This window comes from Acipenser ruthenus, chromosome 21, assembly GCF_902713425.1.
Source record: "Acipenser ruthenus chromosome 21, fAciRut3.2 maternal haplotype, whole genome shotgun sequence".
In the NCBI taxonomy this organism is placed as follows: domain Eukaryota; kingdom Metazoa; phylum Chordata; class Actinopteri; order Acipenseriformes; family Acipenseridae; genus Acipenser; species Acipenser ruthenus.
In genome coordinates this window covers 21,764,156-21,779,870 of record NC_081209.1, presented here as the reverse complement: position 1 = coordinate 21,779,870, position 15,715 = coordinate 21,764,156, and the positions used below count along the sequence as shown (strand labels likewise).

At 38.0% G+C, this 15,715-nt stretch overlaps 1 protein-coding gene across 5 annotated transcripts in view; it reads left to right on the top strand.

Moving 5' to 3' along the window:
- LOC117964287 (OTU domain-containing protein 7A-like) overlaps window positions 1–15,715 on the top strand; it is a 110,182-nt gene that overhangs the window by 2,630 nt on the left and 91,837 nt on the right. For 3 of the 5 annotated variants that reach the window (XM_058995038.1, XM_058995039.1, XM_058995036.1), the window contains exon 1: window positions 3,278–3,460. The exons of 1 other annotated variant lie outside the window; for it this stretch is intronic. The gene's annotated coding sequence lies outside the window, so the exon portion shown is untranslated. Of the gene's footprint in view, window positions 1–3,277; window positions 3,461–6,249; window positions 6,382–15,715 lie in introns of those variants that run through there. One more of the 5 variants, XM_058995040.1, reaches the window with a different exon arrangement.

The following is a 15,715-nucleotide window of genomic DNA, read 5'->3' as shown; positions in this document are numbered from 1 at the left end:
AAGGATAAGGGCAATACGTAATTTCCAAAGATGTCCTTGAAATTGCAGAATATTAACCACCAAGACTTATTTATCATTATTTTTTTGTTTTTTTGATATAATTTCTATATTATAATTACAACATATATGGTCCAAAAATATAAAAAGGCATCTGATAAAGACACCTAAAATCTGTAACGCTTTTGTGTAAATGGGCTGTGCACATTCACTTGACTGATTACTTTGTTATGCAAATATAATCTCTGGTGGCTAGGCGGTGCAGCAGGCTAATCCATTAGTTTATCATGCATTTCACACTCTGGAGGCATAAAACCGGTTCTGGGGGTGAATGAAGTTTGGTGGTCTCAGTTTAGCCCCCAGTGGGCCATAGTCTATACCCCAAAACCACAACACAATTTAACACAGTTTAGCAGTCTCTTTATTTTACCTTTAATTAAAACATACCTGGGTCTAAATTTGTTAATTATTGTTGGACTAAGATACATTGTTAAGGTGCACTGTGCAACTCGTTACAACTATTGGAAGTCTGATCTCTCCAGGGAGACAATACCAGAAAACTCAATGGCTTACCGTACCAATTTTGTTTCGTCTTAAAGAACATCAATGTAGCTACTTACTATTCGTTCTGAAAGAAAACTGCCTTGTTTATTATTTATTTTGTATTGTTTTATCCTTCCAGAAAAAGCATTGTTTTAAAAACACTTTGAAAGTGCTTCATTAAACTCTAATAATTTCTCTCTCTTCTTGTAACATGTTTGGCAGTCTCAGAAGCTACACAGAATGTGTAATTCTGCTATGATCATATGCTAGACAACAACCTGCAATGGGAAGTTTGGTTTGACCCAGAAAAGACTTAGCAGCTGTTAGGAGCAGAGCTTCAGCTTCCAAAGTTCACAGTAGATTTCGGTCCAATACAGAACAACAGCCTTTCTCTGCTATTAAAAAATGTAATTATTATTATAATTTGTTTATTTAGCAGACGCCCTTATCCAAGGCGACTTACAGAGACTAGGGTGTGTGAACTATGCATCAGCTGCAGAGTCACTTACAATTACGTCTCACCCGAAAGACGGAGCACAAGGAGGTTAAGTGACTTGCTCAGGGTCACACAATGAGTCAGTGACTGAGGTGGGATTTGAACCGGGGACCTCCTGGTTACAAGCCCTTTTTCTTTAACCACTGGACCACACAGCCTCCTATGTAATAAAGCTACCATAGACCTAAAATTTTATAATATGATTTGTATATGTTTAACATATGCTGTAAACCAACATCCTTACAGTAAATCTACTGCACTTACAGCACTATACCTTTTAATAATTTATTCCAGGAACAAGCAACAGCAGGAAGCTACTAACTGACAGAAAAGCATTACATAATTTACTTAGCAATTTCTGCTGCTAGCTCTTTCTCCTCTGCTTGCTATTCATATGGGGGCTTCCAGCAGCAGATCATCAGAACTCTCCTTCCAATTTCCAAAGCTCTGCCCACACTGCCTCTGTACCTTCAACTAGGCTGCTCTGAACAGCCACTTATTTGTATTTATTTTTTCAACCCAATTGCAAATGTCCATTTTGAATGCCTCCTCTCCGCTGAAACCCACTTATTGACCAGGAGGACTCAAGGTCATCGTAAGCCCTCCAATCTCACTGTCGAAACTCTTTTGGGAACACAAAGCACAACGACCCCCGGCAGAAAGGCCAAAGCAAAACTGCCAGGGTTGTGAATAGAGCCCTGAATCATACATTCTGAAAATAATAGTTTACTAGTGGAGGGTTGTGACTAAAATGGTGGCAGCAAAGGTACTGGCTGCTTTGCTGGATTATATTCACTAGTTAAACGGGAGAGTGCTGTGTTCCATCTGTTTAATGCTAAAACATGCAATTTTCTAACTGGTATCACAGAGTGTGGCTATGAACTCTTTATGCAGCTTACAGAGAGAAAGAGTGGGAGAATCCAAGAGGCAAGACTTTCTAATAACCTCTGTAGGGAAGTCTACCAAGGGATAGGCCTAAAGCACCACTGCAATCCACTTTATATGAAAATGTTAACACTGTTGTCCCGTTCTACCAGTGTTGTATGCAATTGTAGCTGCCCTTAGCCAAGCTAGTATAAGCACAGAGCCACTGCATTGCAACTGATGCTTGTAAGGGTGACTGCAAGTTAAAGCTAGGCTTTATTTTGTCAACAGAGTTATGGCAGTTCAAGGGACTTTTCTAAAGACCGTATTTCCATAAATCCTCGTTCTTGGTGGGGCTGAATGACTTGTAAATAATAGATTGACGGCCAACTAAATCAAATAGCTCTATGGAATAATTTGTTTGCCCTTTCTTGTCATAGAATTGTATTTTGTTTTACATGGATAGTAGCCAATTCATCCCTGCCCTATTCACAGGCTAAAAGGTTGCTAGCAAAAAAAAATGTTAAAGGTAGGGTCTAGTTTTTCTCTATATCTACAATAAGATATTTGAGCCATTTGCCCATGTCTTCAAGCGTGTGTTTAAAGGTTCAGTATTTGTAGAATGTATTGATTCTCTAAGTGTGTTTGCCTGCACTCTCTAATCGTTAAGGCCATGCTCACTCCTTTCCATTTGAATTGTGGTTGCAATAAACTGTTACTGTTATTTGTTCCTGCTTTTTCCTTAGGGGGTAAAGTGACTAGTTCCCTTTTAAATGATCCCATTCTCTGATATGACCACCAACTTACTGTTTTATAACTGAATGCAATGCTTTACATATATTCGCCTTCTATATAACCTGGGTACCCAGTAAGAAACCAGTACAATTATTTTCCAATTAACACTTGCTGGGCACCAGCTGACTATTATTGCTGGAATGTTCAGTATTCTAGGCTGGATCAAAGAATGTATACAGTGGTACAACAAAATCTGTTATCCCGATATTGCACAAGAGTGTTACTTATTTTCCTAGCACGCAAAACAATGCTTTCCATCTGCCTTTGTTAGCTAACACAGACTCGGTGGAAAAAAGTGGAGCAGTGCCTGTCCTTTCACTTTTCTGTATTGAAGGACCGGGCGCCACCCGCTGGCCTCAACCAGCTGTGCATTAAAACAGCCTCGAATGCAGTGGCTCGCTACGCCATTTTGACCCCCACTGTCTTGCAAAAAGAAAAAAAAAACCTCGAAGGTAACAGACGTTAAATCAGACAAACAGCAGCGTACGTTTTTTTCACAACCGACACGACGGGTGAACAGAACACCAATGAGATAGTGTATGGGGGCGGGTGTTATGGGAGCTTGACGTCATGGTGTGGAAGGGATAGGGGGAGGAGTGACTGTGCTTCTGCTGCAGCGGAGAATGACAGGATGAGAGAGAGGGAGAGCGAAAAAAGATAGAGCAAGAGACGGGGTTGCTTGTCTATTATAGGGGCTGAATCGGGTATTCACTTAGCAGCCAGAGGAAAACATGGAGATGGGGAGTAATGACTGAATATACGCTGGTAAGATACAATGTTTATTTTATAGCCATCGATAACTTGTAAATATTAATTATTTAATAGAGTCAGCTGTTTGAATCAGTGCGGACCCGAAACAGGTGCATTCAGATCTTCCTAATTCAGTACGTGCCGGTGTCAATTTGCATGGTGCAGGTTATGTGCTGGTTTTGTTTTTGTAAAAAGTATCTAAGCATAAATCACATTAGGCTCTCCAACAAACGTAGGAGTTGATGTTATGTTTTAGGATGTCAGGATGAAGGCACCTTCATAGATAACGATCTAATGTGCAAAATTAACAGTGTGGACAAAAAGACTATAACGATGTTACCTGTCAAAGCACACCAACCAACTTTGTCATTTTAATTATTTAGACGAAAAAAAAAAACTCACCGCAAACATGTGTAAGGATAAGGTGCGCTGCTTTTGTTTTGGAAGGATACCTGTATATAGGTCTACGCAGGGGTGTTTTCTTTTGATAAGCTACTAGTTTGTAGGTATTCGCTGGATTCGTGATTTTGTATGCAACTGGAACTGACTGTTACAGTTTTAAAACGATTCCCCTCTTTATGTAATATTCCAGGACAGACAATGAACATAATGGAACACAGCTATATATACTTTTGGCTGTGTGAATTAGGGTTTCCAGAAAGCGTGACTTTTAGTTTCGACATTGATCAGGTGGCATTTGCTACAAATGCGTTGTAGTAGTACACCGTTAATTTGCAATACGTGTTCATTATCTGATACATAAGGCGCAGAACAAACGACGGTGATGTGAAAAGGCAGCACATTATACAGCACATGACAGGAACTTTAAACAGTAAACGCAACAGTATTTCATTAAGACTTCAGTGCTCCTGTTGAGGTTTCTATTCACAAGAAATGCATTGTGCGTTGAAATGTAACGACGGTGTGGCACGTCAGAACGTGTGAATACTCATATACAGTATGTTCGTGCTAATGTACGTAGTTTACATGTCTTTTAAACATGCCTGCAACCTAGTTTTAAACAAACACGGTCTAGCTACTGTGCTTTGCCAAACGTGTTCTGCCCTGCTGGGACCAGCGTATACATAACTAGCCTTTCCACGTGCTAGTAGCATTGTTTTTATATACCTTGCACCAGGTGTGGCAGGACTTTTTAGTGCCCAGAAGCCCCAAAAAGCACAGAAGGGCAGAATATAAACAGGTGTATCTGTAGGGGTCTGAAACAGTTAGCTGAGTAAAATACTGTTGTTGCATCACTGTGTTAATGTTAATTATATTAGTAGAGCTGCTTCTAATGATGTAGAATATTACTTTTCTCCCATCTGACATGTTGAGTGGTGAGTCATATAAAACAAATACAACATGAAACAATAGTGAATTTCACTAAATCGCAAACCATTACAGTTAATACTTGGGTCTCTGCCACTAATTTATGTTTTATACTGTGACTCATTCAGAACTAGAAGGAACGTTTTAAAGTGAAAAAATTCGATACATTTATTAAAAAGTAAAATATTCTAGACAGACATTTTAGAGAATGACCCATTTCTGATCCACAATCTAATCAAATGTACTGTAAATGCCCGAAGGAGAGGAAAAAAAAATCACGTAAGTATGCTTTTAGTTTAAGATATAATCATTTTATGAAAATTGCCCTTTACTGTATGAGCCAGGTTTTGTATAAATACAATTTAGTAACACAAATATTGGTAACATTTTTAATTTGAACAATTCAGAATGTGGAATGTAAGTAGCTTTATTCAATGAAGGCTGTTCTTGAATGAGCAGTTGTTAGAATGTCAGGCAGTCTTGCTTGCTGGAAGCTGTCCTTGTGATTCCCCCCTGTCTGTTTATTCTCAGAGGAACTGGAGATGATTGGAACCAGCTTACTTTGTTTTTGTCTTTTGTATCGTTTGAAAACTCTCCTCCTGGGTAATTAGCACAATGGTCTTAAGAGCTTGGCATGGCATGGCATGGCATGGATGCCACTCCCAATAATATGATTTGAAAGACCTACTCCCTTCTTTTAATATCACCTCAAAAGCAAGAAATCATTCTAAGCATCAGCTCTGTAATTACTGTACACCGTCCAAGCCTCCAAAATAGGGATATCTGGGGGAAATGAGACAATTTCTAAAAATCTTGAACTCTTCTATGCTTAGTAGTGGTTTTTCTTTCTTTCTTTCGTTCTTTCTTTCTTTCTAAAAATGTGTATATATTTAATAAAAAATTTTACCCAGAGGTCTCTGTGTTGTATTTACTCTGGGTAACTGTACTATGTTTTGTCTGTGTAAATACTGATCTATAATAAGGTTGTAGGTTAATTCTTCATTTTAAACGTTGAGTAAAATCATGACCCACATATTTGATCCCATCTCTTACCCTTTAAATACAGATAAGAGGCATAACTTCCCTTGAAGTTTTGTGAAAAGTTATATAGTTAAAAATGCTTTTGTTGTTCTAGGTTGTGTATTCTTCTGAGACCAGAACAGAGTCATAAACTGGGTTGTTCAAGTCTTGTGCATTTTTGGCATTTGAAATGAACCTTGACATTTGTTTTTTTCTGCAAAAAAGCTGAAAAGCTTTTAAAGAATGCCAGACTTGCTCGACAGACTGGGTCTCTTTTGTTGTTGTTTGTTTGTTTGTATTGGTTGAATTAAGGTTTAGTGAAAGGCACTGGAGTAACAGCACTGGTTCCACAACAGTATCTTGAATGTTTAGTGAAGTTTGGTGTCTGTGCCAGACTGTGATAAGTTTTGTGGAAAATGGCAAAAAAATTCAAATCAGCTATTTTGCTTGTCCAGGTCCTAGAAGCTGATTGATCCCAAAGCCTTGTCAGAAGTTCAAGGATCCCACTCATTTATTCAGCATACCATTGTGACACCATTCAAACAGTGGTTCCACAGTCCTGTACATAGTTGACATTGAAGATCACGGTAAGGGGATTGATGGAGAAGTAATCTGAGGCTGTACCAGTAACTGGAAGACACATAGGGGGTTTGTGCAATCAGAGAGTCTAGCTTTATTTGTATTTCCATTATACTGTGAAAACAGTAGGAGGGAATATATTTAGTTTAATTTTGACACATTAATTTTGTCAATTCATTTGATTGTAATTGTTATCATGGCCTTGAAAACAAAACATGCAGCAACTGACAGAATAAACAAAATCCACATTTTTTGAGACTCAATTAATTAAGCTCCATTACCCAAACTCTTTGAGTATCTTTAAGAGTGAAGCACTAGAATGGGAGTCCACCAGACACAAGACCCTACTATGGTAAATTAGGTCACCAAAATCAGTACATTTTTATTTATTTCATCTTCAGGGCTGCTAATTTATGATTGGGGGTGTATTTCAGGAGCCCTACATATAGAATGTTTCTCAAAGTCAAGACCTAATTAACCTAGACCTGCCGTTTGGGATTTCCGGGTTGCTTATGAACCTTGTTAAGAACTGTCTGCACCCTTCCATGAAATAGCTTTAAGATCACAAGGGTAATGAATGTTGCTTTGTTTGATCACTAGTGCTCATCATTTTGTCAGTTCGTTACCTCCAGCTGTGCAAGTGTAGCAGATGGCAACATTCGACGTAAGTTGGTTTCTGTATTTGACATATACGGTAGGTGTAGCATTCTGTTTTTCAGCTGCACTTCCAACTAAAGCACTAAATTCAACTAAACACACAAAGTGATCAGCATTCACTGTAGCGTGTGGGAGATAATTTGCTCAGTGGCCTTAACTGCCACCGTTTACTGCCGGTGATCTGAATTCAAACTGAAGGACCGAAGTCATTGTATTTTGTATCTTGCTCTTAATTGTACTGTAATTCTTGATATGTATTTTTTTGTACAACTGTTAGTCGCCCTGGGTAAGGGCGTCTGCTAAGAAATAAATAAAATAAAACAATAAAAAAAGAGTTGTGGTTGTGTGAGAGTCAGAGCAGTCTCTAACTGTAACATTGTTGTTGAATCTGACTCGTTTGCCAGTGTGTTCTGAAAGGGAAGCCCTAGATTGAATAACCATGGGAAGTCCGTGAACCACCCTCCTCCTGCCAGTATAGGTCTCCTCAGGTCATGGTTGAGGCCAAGTGGAAAATCTGCATGGTTAAAAAACAGTATGACCTTCCAATATAAAGAGCAGTCTAGTCTGTTTAAAAAGCTCTGCGTTACCTTGGGAAGGACACAGCAGGATAGGAAGCATCACATAGGGTGGTTGCAGCTCAGTATTGATGTATGAAAATTATCTAAGCAAAGAGAGCCAATATAAGTTGATTTATTTTTAGGAGTGGATCTGATCAACCCATACCATACCGGAAAAAGCCACAGCTGGATTATTAGAGCATTTATTGAATCAATAACCTATCCTTGGTTAATAAAAAAGGTGATTGATACAACCCAGGTGGATTCCCTGGTACTGTAAAGTGCTCTAATAAAACCATTTATATCTGATGTAATATTTGCTGCACAGGAAGTGAATCTATAGTGTGGTAGCTGTATAAATGGACTTTACCAGAGTCAAAGTGGAAGTGAAGTAATAAACTATATACCCTGAAGGGACATGTAAGAAAGGTGCTCTAATGAGAGGTAAAAGCCTGGTTAATAACCTTTTAATGAGGCACACCTGAGTTGTTTTTTTTTCCACTGTGACTGGCCTAATTAGACTCAGGTGTGACTCTTAAAGCTCAATGTAAAAATTGTAATGGCTCAACTACTCTGCCTCAATGGGAGCTTTATTTGGATACCAGCTTTTCATGTCGGTTAGGGTCATGGGGGTTTTGTCCCAAATGAATGACTGATGCCAGAAGTAGAAGCAAAATGCACACCTAAAGCACTGGACTTAATGAGGGTAGATGAGGAAGAACTCGGCAAGTAATGTCTTCAGCAGCCAAGAGCAACCCTTAATGCCTTCCACCTGTCTCAACAGAGCAAGTCTTAGAAGACCATTCAGGAAACTGCATAGCCTAGAACATTTTTACTTCGTGATCTGGTTTGAGATTATTATTGTTATTTTAATGATTCAGTTACAATTTCTAGCACATAGGAAGGAAAAAATTGTCTGTGGTAGTGGATTTAAGTTAAAACGTTAATGTAAATAACGGTACTAACGTTCAACTATAAAAGACAATACAAAAAAATATATAATAATGATAATAATATCCACTGCACAAGGTTATCAAAGTTCTGGTGTTTTCGGTACATTTTCAAGCTGCAATAAGGATAGTAGAGCCATAATTAAAAACTTTCAGAAAAACATTTTCCAGCAAATGCCTAGTAAATTGGACCTATGAGTCTCTACAACTGTATTAATGGGAATAATGCATTATGAATCTCTTTTATTTTACCATGTCAGTATGTGTTATGTCATCTAGCCAACCTGGTAACAATATCAGCCTTGCTGCTTGCACTTGTCTGTATTATATCTATTATGCTAAAACAGTCTTGAATTATTTATGCATTCATTTCCTGATATTTGCCATGCATTGGATTTAGGCAAAGAGCACTCCTGTGTAAATATTCCTTTTATGAACAAAATGCTAACGAAGCAGATTATGATGCACCCCAAGGAGTGATACAAATCTGTAAAATTGCACGTGTGATAATAGTATCCCTTCAAAGCCCATATAAAGGATAAAGGCATCTACTAAAATAAAAAAAAATAAAAAAATACTGCAAACTGTCCAACCATTAAACACTCAAATCTAAGATCAAAAGCAATTATCTATGTTTTTATATTTCTGTTAAGGGAATATTGTCAGCTATCAATTTCTATTTCAGTGATCACATCCTAGTGACTTTTTAAAATCTCAAGTTTAAATCCCCCCTGTGGCCTCTCTATAGCTCTCAAACGTAAGTACAGTTGGTACACTAGAGTGTAACTGTTGCCCTGTCACACCTCAACACCTGCAGTTAGGGTTCATGTTGCAGGGGGGGCATGTTAATGGTTACACTCTTGTGTACCAGCTGTACTTCGGGAGAAGACGTGTTTGAGAGCTCTATTGAGGCCACAGGGGTGCTTTAAACATCCTGAGTTTTAAATAAGTCATGAGGATGTGATGGCTGAAACAGAAAACATACAAAGGGAATCAAATAAGAGTCACATTTCATACTCGCACCAAGTTGCTCTTTTTATGTCATCTAGGGCTATAGATTCTCAAAGCTGTTTACTCCGTTACTGTCATTAGTGCAATTCTTTTGCTGAATGGTGGGGAAAAATATACCAAGTAAAAAAACCTCTAAAACAAATAAGAACTTCAATCAAGCCCCTGAATTAAGTCTTGGTTGTTTATTTCTGGTTTGGTATCTTTAGTGGGTGTGTTTCTCCTTTCTGGAAAAATCGTGCTAATGATGAATTGGAGGAAATAGCTTTCAGAATTTAGCCCCGTCCTGTAAAATTTGCTCTGCTATCATTTTTAATATGAATCGAGTCAATTTATTATCAACTAGAAATTATTGCAGAGAGTCTGCAGAAGCACTGGAAAGGGCAACTGGGCATCATTTTGTATGTGGTTCAGCAGCAAAACTAATAAGAGGGCTTTGTGTTTAACTACCACTGTTCAATAACAATTAAATAAAATGGGTTCCTTACTACAACCATTAATCTTCATCAGCCAGTAATGTGTGGCTGTGCCTTCCTACCCCAAGGACAGTACATTGTCTTTATTGTTTTACATTAACATTGTGCTGTTCATTTACTCCGCTACCCAGTAAATACAATTGCTTTAATACAACAGAAAGTATTAATAATACAGGGTTATTGCATACAGATGCTGGTGTGCATTGGCTTTCTTGTTTCTTTTATTTTAATAGGAGGTGTGTTTGTGGTTAATGGAGACAACTGCGTTGTGTGGGTTGTAGTTTGCTTGCTTGCTTGCTTTCCTCGGGTACATTTATCTTCTGTCGTCTCTTCCATTTAAATATCCTTCTTCAAAAGCAAGTCCACATTATCGTACGTGGAAGGTATTGTATTAGTAATTATCTTTTGAATCGATTCAATTTCTATTTGATGAGATTTTATATGATGTAATTTAATATTATAATCATTTATTTATGTATTAATAATCTTATTAGGAACAATGCTCAATAAGTCATGTTTCGAAGTGTAAGTCGCATAGCAAAAAAAAGAGGGTGAATGTTATAGAAGCCAATACCTATGCTATCTTACCTTGAAGGTGGTTCCTCTAGGCCAGGTGCACACTGGCTATATAGAGCCGTGTATAAAACTTAGCATACTGTATGTTTCAGCAATGTGCTATTTCTAACATACTTTTCAGGGTGATTCCATTGATTTGAAGCAGATACGTTCATACAAAGGTACTGCCTTTCACATTTAATGGATGGTTACCAGGTGTTTCTGTATCCAGAACTGCAAAAAGGATTGACTCTAGGTTTAGAAGCTTTCCTGGAGAACTGACTTTGCTACTGATTTCCTCCTGTTTAGGAATTGGAGGCAGTCATTACTGGTCACCTATAACCAGTTTGCAGATTCCTCATACTGAACCAGTGCTGCCCATGGTGGATCGATTGACAATGTTATGGTGGATGTCTGGGCTGTCCCTGTGGCATATACACTTTTTTCCCCCATGTTCTAGCTGTAAACGCCTTATTAAAGAAAGTCGCCCCTCTGCTTTACCTACAGTTGTTAGATATAGGGTTCATACTGGTTACACGCTGTATTCTATGATTCTCTTGATCATCTAGGAAGCTCTGAGTCTGTAGCCTTCTGCTGAAATCACTTGGACTTAGACTCCGTAAGCAATTCCATTCATTGACGCTACAGACTATTTATCTTACTATTGTATTAAGTTAATTGAAAGAGCAGTGTGCTTTGGATGAGTGATGGTAGGCCCTGAAGCTCGCATTGAGAAAATCTGAAGGAAAGATGTACTGGTAACTATTACTTATGCTATACTTTCTATTTTGTGACCCCTTGATTGCAGTCTATTGAACCAATTTAAACCAACCCATCCCCAACCCCCTATTCATTTATCTCTGTGTGAGTTTTTTTTTATTTTATTTTTTGTAAGGAAAGACAGTTCTGTTCTGAACCCCTCAGTAATACATGCAGAAATGTTTTCATGGATATATGTTTTATATAATTCATTCAGTATTCTTTTTTTTCATATTAATAAGGTAGGCTTTTACTACACGCAATACACCAAAACAGCTTTCTAGGAATACAGGCAAACTGCAAGTTTCCAGATATAAAGAAATAAATCACATGATAAGTAACATAATCCAAAGTAGGTCAGTGTGAAATACAGGAAGGAGTCTCAGGGTTTACATTCGGTCAGTTATTATAGTGATTTTATTTTGATGTTTTATAATACACAAATCACTAGAGATGATTGTGGGGGTGGGGGTTAATTTAGGGTATAATTCAGTACTCATAATTGAAACATAAAGCTCCTATTACATAATGCAAAGGTTGGCTTTTGAAAAAAGAAAACATTTCTGTAGTAGAACACTACACCACACGGACGCTTCCAATGACATCCAAAGCAAAACTGGTGGGTTATTGATTTGCAATCATGCTGACATGACGCCCACAAACTCTGTCAATCTTCCCATCACTACAGCTTGTGAGGGAGAGGGACTGACATTCTGAACCATCTTTACTCCTGATTCATCAGAACCATGCCACTCCCCATTATGCTTAGGCTAGGGACGCTTTGATGGCTCTGTTTTTTTGGTTCAGTATGCATAGCAGGTCTGAACAGACCCACTCATCCAACATACAGTATACTCAGTCATACATTAAGTGGTAAAACTAAAGAATTAAGTCAAGTTAATCAATGTTTGTGTACTTTAAGTCTGTACTTCTTGTCAGAGATATACTGTAAGTAAATATATCAGGGTGTGTCTTGACTTTTTTGCAGGCCTATTCTACAGACTGATGTGCAGTTGGGGTTACAACTAATTATATTTATGACAATACCCAGAAAGAAACATGGGCAGGTGCCTGGGACAGTGGTTGAGTGCTGTGGAAACTGAAAATATATAAACTGTATTTTTCTTCTCAGTTTGTCACTGTGCTGATGAGGTGTCAGGAGTCCCATCTACCTCTACAGGGAGAGAAGAAACCAGAATGAAAGATGTGCTGAGGGGGAAAAGGGAGGGTTATATCACACCTGATGTTGAGTGCTGACTAAGCAGATGGTGAAAGGACTGAAACCTGTCATAGTCCAGGAATGTTGGTAATAACATAATTTAAAGCTTAGGTGCACTTAACCCCCTTATTTAGTCTTCAGAGATTATATATAAAATTATGCACAGTGCAATTGTTTTCTTAATTTTTAGTACTAAGGAGCCATCCGCCCTTTAAGATTTGGATGTTTAGGAGCCTTTGGTGGAAGTCGAAACTGCAAGAAAAAGGGAGAGATAATCATTTACACATTGAAATAGCCAAGAAATTATGAGTGAGATGACAACATTTTTACTGTAAGGCTCTTTTTATTTTATTTTATTTTTTTTATCATTTTAGGCCTGAAAATGCTCAGCTAACAAGACAAATGTCCAAAGAAGCAGAATCTAGGGATGAACTTGCGCGTTGAGAAAATGGTTGTAAACATGCACGTGTAATTAAACTCTACATTTTTATTGTAAAAGTGCTGGTGTTTTGAAATCCAAACGTATTGTGAGTCAGAGTAAGTTATTGGTAAATACTGTGTGTAATTATTGTAAAGCGTACCTATTCCTGTGATATTTAGTTTTGGTCTTCTATTCACACCATTGAAGCTGAAGTTATGTGGTCATGATCCAACTGCTGTGCTCTGCTTATAACCAGCTGAGGCACTAGATACAACCTTGGCATGTTTAAATTAAAGATTATCTCCAACCCACAGCTTCCTTAGCATTTAAGCAACACGATGGCAAAATAAAACGCTGGAATATTTGATTACTTGTGACGCAGCTTGCACAGCGCAGTCCACACAGAGAGGTAACCAGCAGTCTGTGTTCCAGTATGAACACCAATATCAACTGTTGAACAACGAGCAGTATAATACTGATAACCATACAGTTTGCACACTCAGCAGTAGCATGATTCCTCCTAATTGTCTCAGCAGTTATCTATTCACGAGTCACATTATTGCCCTGTACACTCACCCTGTGGTTATACCTATAATATTTTCTATGCACTTTTTCATGTTAGTAGATGGCAGATTTGAAAATAAGATACTGTGAATAATGTAAAGTGTTTTTAATTACATCACATGGACTTTTGTCCATGAAAACAAACAGAAAGCTTTAAATATTTTTAGATTTTCTTTTAGGTTTACAAAGCGGGCTACCACCCAGCTTGCTTTATATTAACAAAGCTGTGGTTCTTATCATTAAACTACACTCTTAGAGAAAGGACTCCCTGTGAGTTATTTTTTAGTTTCTCTGGGACCATTTTTAGGATCTGTATTCTGTATAAAACACAATCATTAGTGGACCATTACGGATTCCATAATGTGATGCTTTGTATACTACACTGAGACCCAAACACTGACTGAGTTCATCAGTAAATAAAGGCTATCTTCAGACAGTCCACTAAAACATTGCAATTCTTATGCTGGCTGCTGTTCATAGAAGATGGTGCTCCCACACACAGCCACTTAGTGGAAAGGAACACAGAGCAAAATCCATGCTGTGGATTGACCAGTTCTCTGACATGAAACCAACAGAACACATCTGGTACTTGATAAACATGAACTAAAGAGGTATGTAGCTCCCAAGCTGTGAACTGATGCTGTACTGTAAAGTGCTGTCATTCAGAAACAATATCCCTCAAGAACTTCTAAGCTATTGTGTTCCACAGGATGTTGTAACTATTGCAAAAAGCAATAAGCGGAGCACTGCATCTTTGTTAAAGGATGATGTCATGTACCCTGACCTGATCTGTGGTGTGTGTGTGATAAGTTTATATTATCTGTGACAGCTGTGTTTGGAACCCATGATAATAAGAACAATGCAGAATGGTTGAAATAGCATAGAAAACAGGACAGTAAGAAAAATACTTACTCTTTTTAACCTTTCAGTCACACCATTGTGCCTCCCAGCGTGGAACTAGGATAACCTTTCAAGGTAAAAGTCAAGTCACTAAGGTATGGGATATTGGTATGTCTTATATTGTTGTGCACAGCTGGGCCATCACCTAATTTATTATATAGTGTTAAGTTGATCAAGTTTGGTAGGAATTAAGGGTTTTGCATATACTGATGATATGTGGAAATGCTGTCTACATTTAATGCTGACTAGTGTCATTTCCTGATATTTCTAAACAGGCTGAACTAAGCATCAGTCAATCTTCTGAAGTAAAGGTGCCCGTCAGTAATATTTTTTTTTAACATATCACTTCCCTGGTCTTTGTAGTTCCATTTTAAAATAAAAACGTATTTGGTGGATAGTGATACGTATTGGTTCTGTAGCAATAACCAGGTAGAACCTGAGTTGACCGGAGCTCACCTTCTCAGCATAAGCATATTCACTTCATTACTCAAGAGAAATCTGAATGTGCTGACATTTAAAATCTGTGCTCTACATCAAGAAATTTAGCATCTGCCCTGGGTAGAGCTGCAGAACCAGAATAAACCATTCAAAATGTAGTCTATGTAGATCAAATGCAGTTTTATAAAATTAAACAATATATAGACAGGGTAGTAACAGTAGGAAACCATTTTAATATATATATATATATATATATATATATATATATATATAAAACAAACTACACTATGTATTTGTGTGTCTGATGTTTTGACTTATTTTAGGTTTCCTGTGCTTTTTCTTTTTCTCTACATGAGCAATATTTGGGTGAACAAAGAAATCTCCTGTTAACTTTATTAAACCAACATGCTCTCCATATTAATTCAATAAGTTCAATCTCACTTTTTTAGGAGCTGCATAGAACTGAATACAACTCACTGGTTTGTCTGCTCATTTAACAGCACTTCAATCAATCAATCAATCAATCAATCAATCACAGAGCCGGCCAAGCAAGGAATGAACAAATGTGTTTTCAGTGCCTGGCTGGTCGCTTCAAGTGCACCTGCTTGAAGAATTGATGGGGGCATTTAATCACCAAATGAGGAAAACGCACAATAGGCTGCCTCTCTAAAATGATGGGATTTGGGGAAGTGGGACACACAATAGACGAGCCTTGACTGAGCAGAGATAGAAGCATGCTGGAGCAGGAGATCATAGTGAGTGTGGACAGGAGGCGACTGTACAGCCACAGCCCTAACATGAACTCTATTGGCTGAGCCTGGGGCCGTCCTCTGAATGC